The sequence below is a fragment of the Schistocerca serialis genome, chromosome 5 (assembly GCF_023864345.2).
Source record: "Schistocerca serialis cubense isolate TAMUIC-IGC-003099 chromosome 5, iqSchSeri2.2, whole genome shotgun sequence".
Classification (NCBI taxonomy): domain Eukaryota; kingdom Metazoa; phylum Arthropoda; class Insecta; order Orthoptera; family Acrididae; genus Schistocerca; species Schistocerca serialis.
In genome coordinates, this window is record NC_064642.1 from 412218644 (window position 1) to 412234090 (window position 15447).

At 43.9% G+C, this 15447-nt stretch overlaps 1 protein-coding gene across 1 annotated transcript in view; it reads right to left on the reverse strand.

Annotated features, from left to right (window-relative positions):
- LOC126481974 (forkhead box protein F2-like) overlaps nucleotides 1-15447 on the reverse strand; it is a 258865-nt gene that overhangs the window by 124119 nt on the left and 119299 nt on the right. The gene's annotated exons all lie outside the window — the stretch shown is intronic.

The window sequence follows — 15447 nt, forward strand, 5'->3', positions numbered from 1 at the left end:
GATCAGTGAACTCGACGCGAAGTCTAGCTGTTGCAGGAATCAAAATGAACAACGACGAATATTGTTTGCAAGCGATAACAGTGGGCTTTTTAGTAGATGCAAATAGTGTTAAAAATGTAGTTAATGATACCAAAAAAAGTGGAAGTTCTTAATAACCTTATTACTACACAGTAAAGGGGAGTGACAGAATACACCATTGGGTTAGTGGTGATGGAAAATTTCAATCTTTTTCTGAAAATAAATAGGCATAATGATCCGATATGAGTTTCTGAGAAACGGCAGGTTGTCACGAATCGAGAAGTAAACGTGCTTTGTTCATTTAACAAACGACATTTTGAATCTTTTCTTTTTTTTTCGTAGAGGTCGCGTGTACTTGGATATATTGAAACGTCACAGTCCACGGCAGAGGTTGAGGAAAATAAGTACATTTTCCAACAGGAGGCAAGCCCTCTGTGTTGATGTACGGGTATTCGATAGTATCGCCTTCGACTGCTGTCAGGTCAGTGGGATGGATCCACATCGGCTACAGTTAAGACTAATCTTCCTGTTGGATTTCTCTTTTTGTAATTTGTCCCTAACATTGTCAACAAGGACAGAGCCTTCAGCCCTCCTCATCCAGTAACATCATCAGCAGTTAATTGTTCAGAAATATAAAATTGTACATTTCATAAGTTGAAGACACATAGTGTCCTATGACTACAATATCAGTGAGTCGAAATACCTAGGCACATCTACAGGGTGTCTCAAACTTTTTGGGTCAAATTGAAATGGGTCGTAGTTGGTCCACAACCGATTGTATTGAGATAAGGAACCAGTGATCGGAAATACATATTTATTGCGTTATGGATATCACTGTGTACACCACATAACAACTTAGTTCATAGTAATTGTTCAAAGTGACAACCGCCAGTCTCAATGCATGCATGGCCATGGCACATGAAATCCTGCCACATTCCGTCAAAGATCAAGACATAATAGAATTAAAGACATTAGGAACCAGTGGGAATTGATTTATATCAATGGGGGAAGTTGAAAATTTGTGTATATTCTGGATTTGAACCAAGATCTACTTGCTAGGCAGATGCGCTGACCACCACATGGACTCCCCTAGCACGCCTCCCATCAGACCCAAATTCTCAACTTATATGTCACATTACTGTTGTAGTGTCCATGCTCATTAGTCTCATTACTCGCAGGATCTCGCCGATTACTGTAAGATTTAGAGCTTGGTGTGCATCTCCTCTGAAGGTATCACTGGCCATCAATGCCTTAATTATATGTAGGTAGTGTCTCTCCTTTCGCATATGTGTGAACACTACATGTATCTCTCTCAAAGATTCCAAGTGTCTGTTATACCAGGAGACAGGCAGGTTGGACCCTAGCAATCAGGTTTTCATCTGTTTCTAGGGTGTTTAATACACCAGCGTCTTGACATGGTCCCAGAGCAATAAGTTCAGAGGTGTGAGACACGGCGATCGCGCTGGCCATGGTACAGGACCTCCCATTCCAGTCCAGCGATGAGGGTACATGTTGTTGAAATTAGCATCAAAGTGGGCTCGTGCACCTTTGTTTTGAAACCATATGCTTTCTGTGGCCAACAGTATCTGAACTGTGGCAACACATCTAGCAGGAACGCCAGGTTACCATGCGTGCATTATGATTACCTGTCATCACTTTGAACAATTGCTACGAGCTATGTTGTTATGCAGTGTACACTGTGAATGGCCATAGGATAATAAAAATGCATTTCTGAACATTGGTTCCATATCTCAGTGTAATTGATTGTAAACTCACTGTAAAGTGTTTCAATTTGAATCAAAAGGTTTGGACACCCTCTGCTGGTAGGGATATGAAATGAACCGATCACAGAGACTCAGTCATAGGTGAAGCAGGTGGCAGACTGTGGTTCATTGATAGAGTATTAGGAAGTGTAAACAGTCTACAAAGGAGATTGCCTAGAAAACACTTGTGCGACCCATCCTAGAATATTGCTCAAGCATGTGGGACCCATACTGAGTAGAACTAACTGGGGATACGGTAAATAGTTTTATATCTAACTGACTCAAGTAACTGAAGTTTAACTACGACCACCCTCAACGCTAATGCAATATGTTGTAGAGTACTGCGTGAATGTTTTGAGCCCATTATAAAAATAAGCCTAACAAAAGGCATCGAATTAATTCAGAGATGTTGTGTTAGTATCGTAAAATGTTAATGTAGCATATACAAAAGCGTAGCACAGTTGTTCAGAGAACTTAACGGAATCTCTGGATGAAAGCCTCAAAAGCGGTCTTCTAGGTAGACTGCACAATATTTGTGCTGCACCCATTTTACATATCACTTAGAGCTCATGTTATATAAGGTAAGGGAGCAACTTTCTCACAGATTGTGGTTGTGTGCTAGACTGGGGTTTGAACCCAGGACTTGCCCTTTCCCGATGATGCACAGTATGTTTGCAGAGTGAAAGATGAATCCTGGAACCAATACCCAGGCTGCACGAAGCCATTACTCCATGATATCCTATCTTCCACAAGTGCTTGTACCACAATGTATACAGGAGAATGTCTGTCATGTTTTGAAAGTACGAGAGAGACATTGGCAGAAGTGAAGCAAGAGGACTTGTGTCTGTAAGTCAGTAAGGGTACTGGCTGTAGAAACTAGGTTTCAGGTTTGACATCCAGTCCAGAACACAGTTTTAACCCATCAGGTAGTTTCACCACAGTGCACACTTCCAGGATAGTAAAAAGGAAGAGAGATTAGGGCCACACATGGTATTTTTCTGACCATACTTCGAAGTGTGAAACACGTTACTGTGTGTCAGCAGTCGGACACAGAGGGTTCTGAGCCATTATATTTGTGTAGGTCGCATACATTCAGGAGCAAGCATACATTCAGAGGCAAATTAACCCTCCTTAACCGACTGTTCTATTAATTTATGACACACTCAGATTGCTTTATGACCCCCTGGGGATAATCTGTCGTTCTGAGAAACCCCCCCCACCACTCCCTCTCCCCCATCCTTCTGGAAATTCCCTCCCTTCTCCTCGCCAATAAGAGCTCAAACTTGATATCAAATTAATTGACTAATTAATTAAACTGATCAACTATTACACCCTCCCCCCTCCTGGAAGATCCCCCAGCCTTACTCTCCCCTCCACCACTACTAGCATTCCTTCTGCCACTTCCTCCCTCCCCTCCCCCATCTGGAAATTGACGAGAAAAAGACTCAGCCTGTGCTGGAGAGAAAGGATCTCTTGACACGAAATTCAAATCCATTGACAAAATAATATATTGTTCAATTCAATTTCTTATTTCATCAGTTTGTGGGAGACAGGGCTCCCCCACTTGGGTAGAGCTCATATATGCACCCCCCCCCCCTCCCCCCCCACAATCACCACTTCCCATAACGTAATAACTCTAAGCACTGAGGAATGGAATGAAGTGCGGTATATGGCTGTTTTGAGTTGCCCATATGTCTATCACCTGGGCGCCACCAAGGACATCGAAAACTGCCCCATGTCCTTATTACAGATCATGATACTAAATACGATGACTGTAGACTGTAAGTTGGCATCCTTTGATATTTGATACCCAGGAAACCACTTCTGCTCTCTCTCTCTCAAGTGGCTACTTTCTGCTGTAACACCAGCTCTTCAAACTCATAGATAGAGATGACACGCCTACCTGCCTGTGGTAACTCCATTTGTTCACGTGGCCCCTGAACAGAGTTTCAGGGAGAGCATAAGAGAACAATTGACAGGAATGGGGGAAAGAAATACAGTAGAAGAAGAATGGATAGCTTTGAGGAATGAAATAGTGAAGGCAGAAGAGGATCGAATAGGTAAAAAGACGAGGGATAGTAGAAACCCTTGGGTAACAGAAGAAATATTGAATTTAAATGATGAAAGGAGAAAATATAAAAATGCAGTAAATGAAGCAGGCAAAAAGGAATACAAACGTCTCAAACATGAGATCGACAGGAAGTGCAAAATGGCTAAGCAGGGATGGCTAGAGGATAAATGTAAGGATGTAGAGGCTTATCTCACTAGGGGTAAGATAGATACTGCCTACAGGAAAATTAAAGAGACCTTTGAAGCCGGCCGCGGTGGCCGTGCGGTTCTAGGCGCTGCAGTCCGGAACCACGGGACTGCTACGGTCGCAGGTTCGAATCCTGCCTCGGGCATGGATGTGTGTGATGTCGTTACGTTAGTTAGGATTAAGTAGTTCTAAGTTCTAGGGGACTGATGACCTAAGATGTTAAGTCCCATAGTGCTCAGAGCCATTTGAACCAGACCTTTGAAGAAAGGAGAACCACTTGCATGAATATCAAGAGCTTTGATGGAAACCCAGTTCTAAGCAAAGAAGGGAAAGCAGAAAGGTGAAAGGAGTATATAGAGGGTCTATACAAGGGCGATGTACTTGAGGACAATATTATGGAAATGGAAGAGGATGTAGATGAAGATGAAATGGGAGATATGATACTGCGTGAAGAATCTGATAGAGCACTGAAAGACCTAAGTCGAAACAAGGCCCCCGGAGTAGACAACATTCCATTAGAACTACTGACAGCCTTGGGAGAGCCAGTCCTGACAAAACTCTACCATCTGGTGAGCAGGATGTATGAGACAGGCGAAATACCCTCAGACTTCAAGAAGAATATAATAATTCCAATCCCAAAGAAAGCAGGTGTTGACAGATGTGAAAATTACCGAACTATCAGTTTAATAAGTCACGGCTGCAAAATACTAACGCGAATTCTTTACAGACGAATGGAAAAACTAGTAGAAGCCGACATCGGGGAAGATCAGTTTGGATTCCGTAGAAATGTTGGAACACGTGAGGCAATACTGACCCTACGACTTATCTTAGAAGCTAGATTAAGGAAAGGCAAACCTACGTTTCTAGCATTTGTAGACTTAGAGAAAGCTTTTGACAATGTTGATTGGAATACTCTCTTTCAAATTCTGAAGGTGGCAGGGATAAAATACAGGGAGCGAAAGGCTATTTAAAATTTATACAGAAACCAGATGGCAGTTATGAGAGTCGAGGGGTATGAAAGGGAAGCAGTGGTTGGGAAGGGAGTGAGACAGGGTTGTAGCCTATCCCTGATGTTATTCATTCTGTATACTGAGCAAGCAATAAAGGAAACAAAAGAAAAGTTCGGAGTAGGTGTTAAAATCCATGGAGAAGAAATAAAAACTTTGAGGTTCACCGATGACATTGTAATTCTGTCAGAGACAGCAAAGGACTTGGAAGAGCAGTAGAACGGAATGGACAGTGTCTTGAAAGGAGGGTATAAGATGAACATCAACAAAAGCAAAACGAGGATAATGGAATGTAGTCGAATGAAGTCGGGTGATGCTGAGGGAATTAGATTAGGAAATGAGACACTTAAAGTAGTAAAGGAGTTTTGCTATTTGGGGAGCAAAATAACTGATGATGGTCGAAGTAGAGAGGATATAAAATGTAGACTGGCAATGGCAAAGAAAGCGTTTCTGAAGGAGAAAAATTGTTAACATCGAGTATAGATTTAAATGTCAGGAAGTCGTTTCTGAAAGTATTTGTATGGAGTGTAGCCATGTATGCAAGTGAAACGTGGACGATAAATAGTTTAGACAATAAGAGAATAGAAGCTTTCGAAATGTGGTGCTACAGAAGAATGCTGAAGATTAGATGGGTAGATCATATAACTAATGAGGAGGTATTGAATAGAATTAGGGAGAAGAGAAGCTTGTGGCACTACTTGACTAGAAGAAGGGATTGGTTGGTAGGACATGCTCTGAGACATCGAGGGATCACCAAGTTAGTATTGGAGGGCAGCGTGGAGGGTAAAAATCGTAGAGGGAGAACAAGAGATGAATACACTAAGCAGATTCAGAAGGATGTTGGCTGCAGTAGGTACTGGGAGATGAAGAAGCGTGCACAGGATAGAGTAGCATGGAGAGCTGCATCAAACCAGTCTCAGGACTGAAGACCACAACAACAACAACAACAACAACTGAACAAAGCATCAGGTGGCGGCATTCCTCTGATTAGGAAATTCCAGACTTGCTCCCTGTCTCTGTTCAAATCGCTCTGAGCACTATGGGACTTAACATCTATGGTCATGAGTCCCCTAGAACTTAGAACTACTTAAACCTAACTAACCTAAGGACAACACACAACACCCAGTCCTGGGCGTGAGAAGCGAGAACGCTACCGCACGACCACGAGCTGCGGACCCTGTCTCTGTCTCTCTCAACTAATCACTTACAGTTTGTGTGAACACATACATGAAATAACATCTCCAGACATGCAGATGAGATTTTCTTTCCTCTTCTGAATGTTGGCTGTGGTAGAACCCTTCCCACTAATGTGTTCCTGTTGGCTAATGCTGGGAACAAAGGGAAAACTCATACAGTTGCAATTCCAAAAAAGGCATAAAATAGTCCATTTGCACTACCCTACCAAATTAGTTGTTTAACAATTTACAAGAGCCAGACAAATTGCTTAAAACACTCATCACCACCTTAAAATACTCTTCACTGCAATAAAACATATTTTCAACAGTTGAGAATCATGCACATACATTTCACAAATCAAGTAATTAAACTTCCATCACAAACAGATAACAGCGCTGAACATACCTGACGTCTTGTATGCACTAACATTTGAGAACACAAGCGTCCTCCTCCACCACAGAATTTCCACCTTACACAAATATATGTGGTGAAAAAAACGTTCTTACTGCCCACACTCCATCCATTGATTGCCGGGAAGCTGCAGCCACACCAGTAGTTGCGAGCCCATTTCCAGGTATCGAAATGCTGGCCTTATCGGACGTTCAGGGGCCAGAGAGATTGTTCCATGGCCACGCAGCCATCAACCAATCAATTTCATGAGGGGGAATAATCCTGGAGCGCTAACACTCTTCATATTGAGTCTTCTCACGCTAAACACACATTCGCTTCTGTCGCTGCTCTAACAGCATACAGGCTAATTCGCTATTCAGCCTTCCAGAGGGCAGCACGAAGTCTGCCATCAGGACTTGTCCCCAAGGCTGTGGGCAAGAGCTAGCAGGTCGGAGCATTCTTTGTAATAAGCACTTGCAGAACTGTTAAGGTGCGACTTCTGGTTGGCCACTGCCCATGGACACTGTGAGACAAGTAAGTATGGCTTGGATATGTAGTTCTAAATGAAATTCCACTCCGAGGTAGAGTCCCCACCTTAAAAAATCCACTTTACCCTATCCAAAACGAGGATGTTGTTGTCCACACGCCTCGAATTTCGCGTGAAAAGTGTAGAAAGATTAATCTCGAAAAGAAAGAATAAGGGAGATAACTGTAGACTCTAGCAAACGGTCGTCAGTAATTAACTCATGCTCAAAAAAATTATATGACGTTTATTTTTCGGTCTCAGGTGCTAATTTTTGACAGTATGACTAATTTCGATGACGTTCGGTCATTTCAGGGTGTGGGCAAAATAAGGTAAAACCACAAACGCAGCGCATTATCACGCCTAATACGGTGTAGCAAAACTGCTGTCATTCAAAATAGCTTCCAGTCGTGTCGGAATAGATATATAAAGATCCTGTATAGTTTTGAAGGGAATCTTACACTATTATGCCTGCAAAATAGTGGAAACTTCAAGTATCGGCGATGAAGGTGGACAGCGATCACGCACCTTTCTCTCCAAAGTAAATCACAAAAGTTCACTGGCCGTGCGGTTCTAGGCGCTACAGTCAGGAACCGAGCGACCGCTACGGTTGCAGGTTCGAATCCTGCCTCGGGCATGGATGTGTGTGATGTCCTTAGGATAGTTAGGTTTAATTAGTTCTAAGTTCTAGGCAACTGATGACCTCAGAAGTTAAGTCGCACAGTGCTCAGAGCCATTTGAACCATTTGAACAAAAGTTCACTAATATTGAGATCTGGTGTCTGTGGTGGCCTTTGGAGATGCGAAAATTCATCCCCGTGCTCACAAAACCTCGACGATGCGAGTTTTGTGAACAGGGGCCCTATCATCCTGGAACAGAACATAACATTACACTTGGGAAGCAAACACTGTACCATGTGAGGGGCCTGCCGAAATCATCACCGGACGTCCGCCACGTTTTACTGTTTGGACTTAAGATTGGCCAGAATTCGGAAACAGTGTGAAACAAGAATCATCCGATCAAATGTTGTCCCTCCATTGCTCCATAGTCCAAGTTTCAAGGCTTCGTCACCACGTTCTCCTGGTACAGGCATTACGGGCGTTTCCATCTGTGATGAGTGCTTTTGAAATTCCAGCTCGCACTATAGCTCCTTGATTATGGGGCTCCCATAGAATTGTTTTGGTGCTGACAGGGTTCACGAGTGCGACATTCAGTTCTGCACTGACTTCCGCAGCTGTTGTCCTATTTTTCAATGACCGTCCATCACGATCACCCAACACACACTTTCGTCTGCGTTGTGACTTAGAAGCTGATGTCTGTCTGCTTTCGTGTTTGCAGTATGAACCTACGATGCGGCGTCTCTTGAAGCACCAAACTCGTCGAACCCTTTGGTTACGGAAGCACCAAAGACTTCGGCTTCCTTGGTTACGGAAGCTGCCTCCTTAGGTGCACCAACAATTTGGCCACCTTCGAATTCACTTAGCTCCGACATAATGCACCGACAACTACACAGAACATTGTTATGATCAGGACTGGCACTTGCAACGTACTGAGGACATTGCACAGGTACCGTTCGTGGCCAAATACAACAACGTTAACCGAGCGAGGTGGCGCAGTGGCTAGAACACTGGACTCGCATTCGGGAGGACGACGGTTCAATCTCGGGTCGGCCATCCTGATTTAGATTTTCCGTGACTTTCCTAAGTCGCTCCAGGAAAATGCCGGGATGGTTCCTTTGAAAGGGCACGGCCGACTTCCTTCCCAGTCCTTCCCTGATCCGATGAGACCGATGACTTCACTGTCCCAACAACAACATAACCAACAAGCTCGGTTAGCATCTGCATTCATGCTCACGCACTCATTTCTCGCGGTGCTTTCGAATTTTTGTCGGACCCCTGTATGAGATCAACAGACTTGCTGAATTCTTTCGTGACGAATATGTCGTTTATAGTGATTTACTTTGTCAGTTCAGGGGACTAATGCATGCGCAGAAGAAAACCAATATGTAACAATTCTAGTCATACAGCCACGAGTACATCACATTTACTCTAGAACCATTGCAATAGAGCTGAACACACAGTCCACCAAAGAAAATTTGGAGAATGATGACAATGACTTTGTTGATCAATAGAGCATTAAGGAATAATCTAATATGCAGTTGTGATCAGTGTAATAATATCACTGGTTCTATAAGAATCACTTATATCAAAAACGAGAATGTGAAACGTCTCTGTGTTAATATAATAAGAAAGAGACGTGTATACTTTTGACAGAAAATTAGTATTATTCATATTCTTATATCAAATAGCCTCCTAAAACTGTCGAAGGGAAAGTGAACCAACAAAACGTTCAAAAACGATGTAAAAGCAACAACTTTAATGGTTTAGTTGATATTGCGAGGGCTATTCGGAAAGTAAGGTCCGACTGACGAAGCTTCGCATGGATGTGTTGGAAAGTTTCTCTAGTACGCCAACAGATCTCATCCCGTCGCTCTTTTCAGTTATGAGCGCTCAGTGAACACCCAAAGATGCCTAGAAAATAGTGTCTCCCGCCAAGTATGAATGCCTATGAGGGATTTCGCCTGATTTCGTGGAGCCCACACAACGAAACTGTTACGCATGTCTTTCTTCATGACAATTATCGACCGCACACTGCAGGGGAAATGAGGACGATCTTGTAGCGTTTTCGATGGGAAGCGTTTGACCACCCACCATACAGGCCGAACTTGGCTTCCTCTGATTTTCATCTCTGCTCACATGAACCGCTCTCTATGAAGACAACATTTTGGCACCGAAGAGCAAACTGCAGATCAGCGTAGAGAATTAGCGGACAGCACTTCTATAATGAGTGTAGCGGGACGTTGGTATAATGCCACAACAAATGTCTCAGTCGGTGCGGTGACTATGTAGAGAAGTAGCTGGAAGGTGTAGGTAACTGTTGCAAACAAAACGTTTTTGATTTTCCAAATAGTCCTCCTATAATAGTCCATTGAGTCACATATCTAATCCCTCTTAAACTTGAAAAATATTTATATTGCATGGTTAGTTAATTCCAGTCAATTCTCTTTTCAGCTCTTTCTCTGAAAGTTGACTTTAATGGTCAATTTAAATTCCGAACCCTAAGTGTATAGATATAGATTTTATGAAGAGGACAGTGCGGTGGCAGCTGAGGAGCGGTCCAGAGAAGTCAGTGTCGGAGGGACGAGTACTGTCACTGCAACTGAAGCAACCGCGCCGCGCGGCAGACAGCGCGAGGATTGCTGTGGGGTTACGGGCCATTATAAGCGCTGCATGTGTTGCAAGGCATTACGTATTACGCATTGCTGCCAGCGCCGCGCAGACGGCCGCTGCAAAAAGATCCGCGGAGGCGGCCGAGCGTGGATACGCTGCACTGTGCACTCGGCTGCTAGCTGCCGAGCCGTCGCCAGTTTCTCCGGAGATGCCCGGTCTTGGACGTGAACGTCCTAGTTCACGCCTAGCCTCGACTGTTATCAGCATCAGCTGAAAGATGGCATTACCTGTAACTAGGCACCTTTGACTTAAAGCTCCGTAACGTGTTTCAGAGACCTCTACTGCCAACATCATCTGGAGTGAACCTACATCTATATCTATACTCCGCAAACAACTTTCTAGTGCGTGGTGGCGCGTACGTTGAGTACTTCTGTTACTTCCCTCTTTCGTGTTCCACTCGTGTATAGTTCGCAGGAGGAATAATCGCCGGTAAGGCCCGTGTTGGCCTGAATCTATCTAATTCTACACTACTGGCCATTAAAATTGCTACACCACGAAGATGACGTGCTACAGACGCGAAATTTAACCGACAGGAAGAAGATGCTGAGATATGCAAAAGATTAGTTTTTCAGAGCCTTCACACAAGGCTGGCCCCGGTGGCGACACCTACAACGTGCTGACATGAGGAAAGTTTCCAATCGATTTCTCATACACAGACAGCAGTTGACCGGCGTTGCCTGGTGAAACGTTGTCAACAGATGGGGACGTTTGCAAGACAACAACCATCTGCACGAACGGTTCGACGACATTTGCAGCAGAGTGGACTATCAGCTCGGAGACCATGGCTGCGGCTACCCTTGACGCTGCATCACAGACAGGAGCGCCTGCAATGGTGTCCTCAACAACGAACCTGGGTGCACGAGTGGCAAAACGTCGTTTTTTCGGATGAATCCAGGTTCTGTTTACAGCATCATGATGGTCGCGTCCGTGTTTGGCGACATCGCGGTGAACGCATATTGGAAGCGTGTATTCGTCATCGCCATACTGGCGTATCACCCGGCGTGATGGTATGGGGCGCCATTGGTTACACGTCTCGTCACCTCCTGTCCGCATTGACGGCACTTTGAACAGTGGACGTTACATTTCAGATGTGTTACGACCTGTGGCTCTACCCTTCATTCGATCCGTGCAAAACCCTACATTTCAGCAGGATAATGCACGACCGCAAGTTGCAGGTCCTGTACGGGCCTTTCTGGATACAGAAAATGTTCGACTGATGCCCTGGCCAGCACATTCTCCAGATCTCTCACCAATTGAAAACGTCTGGTCAATGGTGGTCGAGGAACTGGCTCATCACAATACGCCAGTCACTACTCTTGATGAACTGTGGTATCGTGTTGAAGCTGCATGAGCAGCTGTACCTGTACACGCCATCCAAGCTCTGTTTGACTCAATGCCCAGGCGTATCAAGGCCGTTATTTCGGCCAGAGGTGGTTGTTGTGGGTACTGATTTCTCAGGATCTATGCACCCAAATTGCGTGAAAATATAATCAAAATGGTTCAAATGGCTCTGAGCACTATGGGACTCAACTGCTGAGGTCATCAGTCCCCTAGAACTTAGAACTAGTGAAACCTAACTAACCTAAGGACATCACACACATCCACGCCCGAGGCAGGATTCGAACCTGCGACCGTAGCGGTCTCGCGGTTCCAGACTGCAGCGCCAGAACCGCGCGGCCACTTCGGCCGGCAAAATATAATCACATGTCAGTTCTAATATAATATATTTGTCCAATGAATACCCGTTTATCATCTGCATTTCTTCTTGTTGTAGCAATTTTAATGGTCAGTAGTGTATTTTTATGTCTTTTATTCTTTTTTGCGAGATACGCGAAGGAGGAAGCAATGTATTTGTTAACTCTTCTAGGAACGTAAGCTCTAGGCATTTAAATGATAAACCACACCGTGATACAGAACGGCGCTCTTGCAGCGTCTGCCACTAGAGTTGTTTGAGCAGCTCTGTGACGCTTTCGTACTTAGTAAATGAACCTCTAACGAAGCACGCCGCTCCTCTTTGGATCTTCTCTGTTTCCTCTACGAGTCCTTTATTTCCTTCGTTGTGCAAATGGAAGGAAACAATAAAATGAATCGGTTTTCTCAAAACCCAGTGACAAGAGACCTCGTCGGCCCATCAGTGCGAGTACTGCAAATTAACATAGAAGGTATAAGTAAGACTAAATGTGATATCCTCTCAAGACTAGCACGAGATAACAATATTGATGTCATACTGGTCCAAGAAACACATGTAAACCACGAGGCAGATCTCATGAAAAGAGGTCTCATAAGTGGATACACCGTTGCTGGAGCTATTCACCACGAAAACTATGGATCTGCTACATACGTGCGTAGTGGCATTGATAACTGGGCTCCAATAAAAATAAGTTCTTCGGATAACATATTTTTAATAGAAACACTAGTAAGCAACCTCACAATAGTCAATGTATATAAGCCTCCCAACATCCAACGGCCAAAAGAAGCACTCCCTAAAACAAAATACCCTACCCTCTTAATGGGCGATTTCAATAGCTACCACAGTTTATGGGGCTATAGTGAAAACGATGATAATGGTCAAGCCCTACTTGAGTGGGCAGATATTGAAGACGTGCAAGTAATATATGATGCTAAAGAGAGACACGCCTTCTGGTCAGCTAGATGGCAACGCGGTTTCAACCCAGATCTGTGCTTTGTTAGTAGAGACCACAAGAGTAAAGGTTACCCATCAAGCAAGAAAGTATTAACTAACTTCCCACACAGCCAGCATAGACCTGTCAATGTCCACATTGGAATACAAGTCCCTCATATCAAATCAGCTCCAAAACCAAGATGGAATTTTGAAAAGGCTAATTGGGAGTCATACGCAAAACGTGCCGATGCCACTGTACGGTGGATAAAGCCAATCATTAACAACTATGAACGATTTAGTAAAGCTCTTATTGCATCAGCTAAGAAATCTATACCACGCGGTTTCAGGAAAGAATATGCACCTGCCTGGAATTAAACAACTGAACGCCTCTATAACGAGTTCAAAGAATCGGGAGACAGGGAAGTGGCAGAGGAACTTATCGAGTCACTTGACAGCGCCCGAAGAGAAAAGTGGAAAAAAACCGTGGAAGGTATAGACTTTAGAAAGTCCAGTCGAAAAGCGTGGGCCCTACTCAGGAAACTAGGATCTGGTGCATACAATCCCTGTGCAATTGCAGGCCGTATAGCCAATATGTCCAGGGCACCTCTTGACAAAGAAACCGCCAGAAACATCAAGAAACTAATTAAAACACGGTGGAGTCAAGCTACTGAAAGATCACATCCTGCAGCACCTTTCACAGTGGAAGAACTGAAAACGGCTATCTCGAACATCAAAACGAGGAAGGCAGCTGGGCCAGATGAGTTATACCCAGAATTCATTAGGTATAGTGGGAAAAATGTTATCAACTGGCTCGTGAACTTCTACAATAACATCCTTGAAGAAGGCCGAGTGCCTAAGATATTCAAAAGATCTAAAGTATTGCCAATATTAAAACCTGGGAAAACACCAGACAAGCCTGAAAATTTTAGACCAATCTCTCTCCTGAGCACCTGCTTCAAACTCTTGGAGAGACTCTTGTATAATCGTATTGGGACGACTTTGAATGAAAGAATCCCCATCGAGCAGGCTGGTTTTCGACCACAATGTAACTGTTGCGACCAAGTACTGGCTTTAACAACACGTATCGAGAACGGTTATGAACGGAAACTTAAAACAGCTGTTGCATTTGTAGATTTAACGGCTGCATACGATACTGTGTGGAGGCATGGTCTTCTTAGCAAGATACTAGAGATTATCCCTTGCCAGACCTTGTACAAATTACTAAGTGATATGCTCAGCAATAGAACCCTTGAAGTTCATCTAGAAGGAAAGAAGAGTCGAACCATTGTTTCAAACAACGGCTTACCACAAGGTTCTGTATTGGCACCATTACTTTTCAATGTGTACATAAGCAACATACCAACAACAAATGCGCGGAAGTTCTGTTATGCAGATGACATGGCCCTGGCTGAGCAACATGAAAGTTTTGAACAGTGTGAAAACTCCCTTAATCATGACCTCGGAGTAATGGGTAAATATTTCAGATCTTGGAGATTAATTCCTAACCCAATAAAGTCAGAAGTTACAGTGTTTCATTTAAACAACCAACAGGCAACCCGATCCCTTGACGTTACCTTTGCTGGTAGAAAGTTAAAGCATAACCCAAACCCAAAATATCTTGGTATTAAATTGGATAGATCGCTTACATTCAAACCACACCTAATAGATACTGCTGCTAAGATACGTACAAGAAATAATATTATTCAAAAGCTCGCCAATACTAGCTGGGGAGCTGATGTACATACTCTGAAGATTTCTTCTGTAGTGCTGGTATACTCTGTTGCGGAATATTGCAGCCCTATTTGGCTTAACAGCAGCCACACGTCTAAAGTGGATACTCAACTAAACAATATCATGAGAACCATAACTGGGACAATTAAATCCACCCCACTACCTTGGCTTCCTGTTCTCTGCAGTATAGCTCCACCACATCTTAGGCGGGAAACCACCTTAGTTTGTGAATGGCGTTAAAATCTCCTCCAATACCAAGCTTCCAATCCATCAGGACATTGCCTCAAATCTTTTCCGACTAAGATCTAGAAGACCACCACGGAGAACAGCTCAAAACCTTATGGCTACGTCTTACGATGCTGTGGATTCGTGGAAAAATGAATGGTCTCAGACCGGACTATCCAAGAACTGCAATGAAATATCACCTGGTCAAAACCTACCTGGTACAGACCTGCCAAGAAGAACTTGGGTTATACTCAATAGACTCAGAACTGGCCATGGCAGAAGTGGCGAGATGCTCTGTAGATGGGGCATACGAGATTCACCACAGTGCGATTGCGGACATCCAGAGCAAACGATCCAGCACATCATTCAGGAATGCCCTAAACGTGCGTTTAAATGCTCCATTAGAGAACTTTATGCAGCCTCCCCTGCAGCCGTCGAGTGGAT